Below are 7,493 nucleotides of genomic sequence, written 5' to 3'. Positions count from 1 at the left end.
ACTAGCACTCCTGAAAGAAAGGATATTGCGGAGACATGGCTTAGCCACAGCCTGGGGGATGTTTCCAGAATGAGATTTTCACTCTGCAGCGGAGTGTGCGCTGATATGAAACTTCCTGGCGTGAGTCGTGCTTCGGTAGCTCAGTTGGTAGAGTACTTGCCCGCGAAAGGCAAAGGTCCCGAGTTCGAGTCTCGGTCGGGCACACAGTTTTAATCTGCCAGGAAGTTTCATATCAGCGCACACTCCGCTGCAGAGTGAAAATCTCATTCTGGAAACATCCCCCAGGCTGTGGCTAAGCCATGTCTCCGCAATATCCTTTCTTTCAGGAGTGCTAGTTCTGCAAGGTTCGCAGGAGAGCTTCTGTAAAGTTTGGAAGGTAGGAGACGAGGTACTGGCAGAAGTAAAGCTGTGAGTACCGGGCGTGAGTCGTGCTTCGGTAGCTCAGTTGGTAGAGCACTTGCCCGTGAAAGGCAAAGGTCCCGAGTTCGAGTCTCGGTCGGGCACACAGTTTTAATCTGCCAGGAAGTTTCATATCAGCGCACACTCCGCTGCAGAGTGAAAATCTCATTCTGGAATCTTCATGGTGTATGTACGAGTGTCTGGTGGTTTCAGCACATCGATAGCGTAAGGGAAATGAAAGGTGTCTTTTTTTGGTTTTTTTCCATGGAAAATTATGTGTGCCATAGATATTGAGATTCGTTCCAGAACCACAGCTGTCAAGATGAAATATTTCCAATACATTGGTCGGTGGCAAACAGCGACGACGGCAATCTAATATTTAGTTGTAGTTACACAGATAAATATGGCCGTAGAAAGCGCAGCAGCAAGCAAGCAGGTCGCAGCAACAAACAGCATCTCAGTGAACGCCTTTGTTCCGAGCTGGGGCTTGCCTATCCTTGGTACAACGGTTCAGAGAGTCCGAGAAAGCTTTCGACTTATGACGATTTGGCTCGCGGCTCCCCTGGATGGGTAAATAGTACAAAATAGTTTTTTGCCACTGAAAGTCGTTTACAGAAAAAGAAAGACGGACAGTGCCCAGTTCCTCCACACCGGCAGAATCAGTAATTTGATGGGTAAATTCAGTAAGAGCCAACCATAATGCTTCATTCATTCACAAGACATCCTGTGTGCTGGGACATAGGAGCCTCTACGGACTGGTTCGAACAAGATGGGGGGGGGGGGGCAAGGCATCTATGAAAAGTTTTGAGTAATATTGAGAAACTTTTATCTGTGTTTGTGAGGGTGAGCCACTATGTAACGTCTCTCTCGGCGCTGGACGCAGGTACGCCTCAGCCACATTGGTGAGGTGAACACGTGCACATCCAGAGGCTGACTTGGCTCTTATTTACATAGTCATGTGACGTCAGTGTAACACTTGAAGAATTCTAACTCTATACCCGAAAATAGATACGACTTTCACCTGCTGACTGTAGGCGGCAGCGGCCTGAGCGTAATGGCTTGCGCATCTGCGTTCGTCTCTCCAGTGGTGGCTCACGTCCGGAGTCGGCGGCGTCAGTGGCGGCACGTGAAGGAACCTCTGATACATTGTGGTTGACGATAGTTCGAAAGTGGTTTTTTTTTTTTTTTTTTTTTTTTTTTTTTTTTTTTTTTTTTTTTTTTTACATGCGCTGTGTGTTTGTGCAGTCCATTATTTTCGGTTGTTTGTGCATTGTGAGCGTGTTGGCAGAGTGTTAAATATGTATTATTTTGACAATTTATGAGTTGTTTGCGTGTCTGTACATCAGTGAACTGTATTATTCCGGTGATTTAGAGTAGTTTGCAGGTCTGTGGGCTATGTAGTGTGACTCCAAGCAATTCAGAGTGAGTGATTTGTATCGGTGTAATAAATGAACTATGTGAAATCCATTGCTACATAAATTGTTCCGAAATAAATAAGATACAGTCCTTCCTATCCAACAGCCCAGAAAAGGCCGAATCCTTTTCTCGCCATTTTTCCCCCAGACCTCCATGGGATGATAGTGCCCTCTGGTGGTAGTACTGTATACTGGGTCAGTTGGACTCTGGATGTCATGGTGAACACACTGAATGGAGCTGCTGCCTCAAATGTCTAAAATTAATCACTGCATGCAAAATAAAGACTTACATCCATCCTATACAGTGGCCCAGCAGAGGCTTAGTTCTTTTCCCGCCAGTTGCAAGGAAGAGGCGGCGGTCAGATGACTTATGTTAGTGGAGGTAGCCCAAGTGACCTATTTTCCCACCATTTTCTTAGGTTAGTGGAGGTAGACCATGTGCCCTTTATTCCCCACGAAAGTATGAAATTCCCACCATTTTATAGGGGAGGGTGGGAGGGGAGGGGAAGGGAAGGAAAAGAGGAGGGGTTAGGTTAGTGGAAGTAGCCCAATTGACCTATTTTCCCGCCAGAATTTGAACTTCCCGCCATGACGTCATTGCAACGTTGCCATATCTATTGCCGCCATTTTGGATGCGCCATCTTCAATAAATTTGGCAACAATACAACATGGAGCCGTTCGAACATTGTCCCACTACTTATGGCAACTGTGGGCGCTGGGAAAGAGGTGGGATTTAGTAATAGATTGGCTCTTTTATATACTTAATTGCAGATCCCGATGGTTTGCAATGCTGCCACCAGAACCAAATTTGTTAGTGTATTTGCTGCTTTTCTCCCCCAGATTCACGGCCTCATGGAATCGTGGAGCCTTCATAGCCACCTGCTGATGCCACCATGTCACGCCAGGAGGAGCAGATAGATGATGTGCCCTCGCCCCCACCATCCCCGCTCGCCGACCCTATGGACCTGGACCCCTCGTCGCCGTCGCCGTCGCCGTCGCCGCCCAAGGACACGCCCTCAGGACTTGACTTGTACCATGGAAGCAGATTTCCAGAGGATATTCCTGTTGCATCGCATGCCAGATGGTGGAATACAGTTGGGAGTACACCGTCCTCCACTGTCACTGCTCCCAGCTCATCTCTACATCCACCATCCTGCTTCCCTCCCAGTTGTGGTTCGCATTTTCCCTACACGACAATGGTGCGCTATTTTGGGGGGTGGGGTAGGGTTGGGGGGGGGGGGAGAAATGTTCTGGCATAAGCTGTCGCCAATGCCCTCTCAACTGCAAGTATTTAGATCACCGCTGCTCACCAGAGGGTTGCAGATAGTCACAGCCCCACTCACTAGTGCAGTCGCTCAGTCACTAGCTCAGTCACTGATGCACCAATTCGCACACCAGTTTGGCGGCTGTCATTCATCACACAGCGGAACTCGTAATGCACCAGCAGTCAGGCTAATGTGAACTAATATTGAACAGCTTGTACCACAACACACAGACTCTCTTACAGATAAGTAGCTTCCTGTTCATTTAAATATGGAACCATGTTAATAGACGTGTGCAGTAGGGTTGTAGAAAGAGGATACCGGCCACCAAATAACATCCTCTCCCTTGATTCCTATGTTACAAGATTCGACAGTGACGACGAGGACACAACACATAAAGTGGTCAAAGCACGGCCCTGTTGCATTAACTCAGCTTACCCTGTTTCTACACGGGTTGCAGAAGGTGGTGGACAAAGCGCTCTCCGACTTCTACTCAGTTCCGACTAAAATTGGAACGATCACATGCGCAAAGCTGCAGTGGTGACGGTGACAGGCTGAGGAGCAGTTACAAGATGCGTAGGGGCTACCTAAGCCACGTTGGAGTTTTGCTGTAGCAGATAGGTTCGAAAAAAGTGACTCGTTTCGATATATGAGAGTGGCACGAATATTATTCACCTGTGGCTGTAATCATTAAAAGTTGTCTCCATAGGATGCAACCTAAGTATGTGGCTGAATTAAGAGACTTGATTCCAAGTCGCTGACAACATTTCTACCAGAAAGCGTTATACTAACAGTGACTCTTGTGTGTGCATGTACAACCAAGACTGCTTTTTATGTAGGGTGACAGTAACATAGTTGCTGTGATCGTGTTTTTAATAGAGCGGTCCTTACGCATGATATATGTTGCCAGCGGCAGAATCCTTCTGTGGTCAGCTGCAAATGTCGGTTCTCAATAGTGTTCCCCGAAAAGGACATCGTCTTCCCTCCAGGGATTTCAAGTTGAAATACCTGATGAGTGTAATCAACTACTGACAAAAAATTACTCACCACGCAAAGTGACTCATTATCAGTTTAATTAATTAGCCTATTAATTTGACATCTGTGACATGCCCACTGTTGGGTGTAGCCGAGGGCTAGTGCATCATGAATATGATCTTTCACTTGGTGTTTTTTCGTTGCGGTGATATCTTTTAACGATATTTCAATCGTCCACCTGTACAAGGAGAGACAACCATCGTAATAAAATCATATTTGTTACCAAATTCATAAAGTGGTATGTAACATAAAACTTATATTTACGACTTGTGTTACCTTAAGAGAACCTCGTATGTGACGAGACAGTTGGTCACCTTAAGAGAGAGTTCGAAAGTGAGGAGGCGTCCGGTGACATTGGTACATCTTAGCACTCCGTCATGTACCAAAAATGAATTTAACATTCCAGTTCTGTGATGCATCATGTGATAGATAGAAGATATTTTTCTACGTGCTGAAAGAATACTTGGAGGGTATATAACCTATGCCATAGTCCTGTACAGGATTTTCACAGTAAGTAACGATACTTTATCGACGTAAAAACGTGTATATTGTCTTGTTTCTTCTATCTTCGAAAATAACTCGTATAAACGGGAGGAACCTACATTTCCTGTGAGAAATTCGAAGTACATAGTCAACAACATCGTTTCCTCGGTTTGGGTAAAGTAGATTTCTGAAACTGGTGGACCTATGTAGGGATGAAATTGTTTAGAACTATTGTATACACCCAAGCTGCAGCTGCTTGTTTCGCATTGCACTGCGGCTGCCTTACAAGGGCGGCCATGAGAAGTCGGCAACCAGAAGTAACGTATTAGCTCAGCCTTTGATGTATACAAAGAATGCACCTACTTGTTTCATCTTGCCCGCGGCAGCTAGGGGCGGCGAAGTGACCACTGTGCTGGGCGAGCGTGACACAAGCGGAAGCGTATTTGTTGCGCAAGAGAAGATTGCAAATGGTGGACGTTTGCGCTGGACGTATTGATAATATCCGAATTCCTACCACTTCAATCATCGTCAGATTCTCTCCATGGCAGGGGGTGGTGCACTCTGGCATACTGTACATGCGCCTCCATTACTGCGACTGCGGCAGCGGCGGAAATTTTCTTTGACCTATTAACGAAGCGCTGACTATGTACATGGGGGAAGGCGCTGTGTGTGGACCTTGGGACAGGAGTTTGCGGAGCGTGCAATGGTTTCAGCTATCTCTGACACCAATCCATGACAGATTATTGATATCGATTGGATGGCGGTTTTAGTGCGTCGTGTTTAGTGCTTCTCAACACATTGCAGTGGACACACTCTTGCAGTGTTATTTGCTGTTGTTTCTATTCTATCACGTAGTAGAACCTTCCTCCCTCCTTCCGAAGGGAGCACGGAGAATAAATTTAAGAAGTTCATGCTACTATTAAAAATCAAAACGCGGTGTGAAGTTTTGAGTGATCAATTTATTGTTTCAGATAGTTTTACTGCATGCATGCATGCATGCATGCATGCATGGGTTCAGGTGTGGATATCTCTTCCGGCTGGTGCAGATGGGAGTATTGGTACTTGGCCAGTTCTACCCCAAGGTACCATTATCTAAGATGGCGGCTTTTGGAGATTAAGTGTCACACCCCCATCCCCTCCCCTCACCCAGAAAAATGTCAGGAAGTTCAAATTCCAACAGGATAATGCATCACACTAAGGTTATCTCTTCTAACCTAACAAAATCGCGGGAAGATACGTCACTTGGGCTACCTCCACTAACCTAACTCATCCGAATGCCACCTCTTCCTAGGAACTGGCGCCGAGTCTGAATTTTGATGGTAAAGATAGGTCAGTTCGCATATCTCTACTAAGCTAAGAAAATGGCGCGAAAAAAGGACACTTGGACTAACCTCAGTCACCCGACCACCACCTCCTCCTAGGGTTTCATGGGAAAAGGACTGGACCAGTGCTGGATATAAGTCTTTATTATTTTGCATACACTAATTTATTTAAACAATTAGAGGCACTACCATGATCCAGTGTAGTTACCAAGGGGTCTGGACTCCAACTGACATAGTACACACTACCACCACCACCAGAGGCCGCTCTCATCTGTGATGTAATCCAAGATGGCGGGGGAAAATGGCGACAGGCAGTATCTCCACCAAGAAATCTAGAGTCCAACTGACCTAGTACACAGTACTGCCACCAGAAGTTGCTGTCATCCCTCCTGTGATGTAATCCAAGATGGTGGTCTGGAGGGGTAAAATGGCATGAAAATGACTCAGCCTGCTCTTGGCTGCTGGAGAGAGTAAGGAAGGAGTGTACTTTATTTATTTTGGACCAGTTTATTTATGGATGGAGTATGTTTATCACACTGATATGAAACACATGCTTCAGTTCACAATACACAGTCTGCAGACCTGTAAACTACGCCTAAATAACGCTTGGCAGCCACGCAAACAACTCCTAACTTACCAAAATAATTTCAGTACAGATCTGCAAGCTGCTCCTAAACAATGCAGCACAGTGATGTGTCAACGCACTCAGTACTCACGAACTGTCCAAATAGTGCATAGCACAGTGTACAGACCCACTCGCAAATTAATGCAACAGACTTGCACAGACACTGCCTACCATCTCCTGTCCATTGGATCGCGCACACTCCCAGAAATCAGGATGCATCAACAGTGCCGTGAAGTGACACAGACGTCAGCTGTCAAACCACACACAGGTGCCAGTCCGTGCGTGCGTGTTCACTGCTGCTGGCCTGAACCCCCTCTCTACCTACGGTCCGGTGAAGAGCTTATTGCTGAGCGACACTGCAGAAATACATTCCAGAATAGCACAAGTGGCTTCCTCCCTAGCAGTTGCAAAGGACCATGCATGACGTGTGGCTGATGCATCGCTGCACATAGCTACATACCTTCGCAAGCGCATCTAGCAATGTTATACTGAAGCCAAATGGCTATCTAAAATAATAACCAATAACTCTAGTAAATTGCATAGTGTCCCAGAAACACTTAAACTGCGCTTTTGTAGAAGTTTTCGTGATGTCTCACCTTGTATGCACGGAAATTCTTTCCCAAACAGAACCTGTTTATCAAAATAGCACAGAATAACATCGAATGCACTCTTCCCAGCGGTCTTAACATAATACCCTTCCTGCTCTCAATATACGCAGACGTTCACACTGCTATGTAGAGACGCCTATATCCCAGCACAAAGGATGTCTTGTGAATGAATCAAGCATTATGATTGGCTCTCATCGAATTTACCCACCAAATTACTGATGCCATCGGTATCGAAGAACCATCCACCTTTCGTTTCTTTCTGGAGATGGGACTTTCAGTGGTAAAATTATTTTGTAGAGATCGCTTAATTTCATTGACAGTTAAACCCGCAAAGTTGTCTATAG

General features: G+C 45.9%; 1 non-coding gene across 1 annotated transcript; it reads left to right on the top strand.

The window, feature by feature from the left end:
• Positions 1 to 429: 429 nt before the first annotated feature.
• On the top strand, positions 430 to 504 carry Trnas-uga. Its single transcript has one exon. It is a non-coding gene; the product is annotated as a tRNA-Ser (tRNA).
• Positions 505 to 7,493: the final 6,989 nt, after the last annotated feature.

This window comes from Schistocerca americana, chromosome X (genome assembly GCF_021461395.2).
Source record: "Schistocerca americana isolate TAMUIC-IGC-003095 chromosome X, iqSchAmer2.1, whole genome shotgun sequence".
NCBI lineage: Eukaryota > Metazoa > Arthropoda > Insecta > Orthoptera > Acrididae > Schistocerca > Schistocerca americana.
The sequence above is the reverse complement of the archived record's forward strand: the minus strand, read 5'-3'. Positions and strand labels throughout refer to the sequence as shown.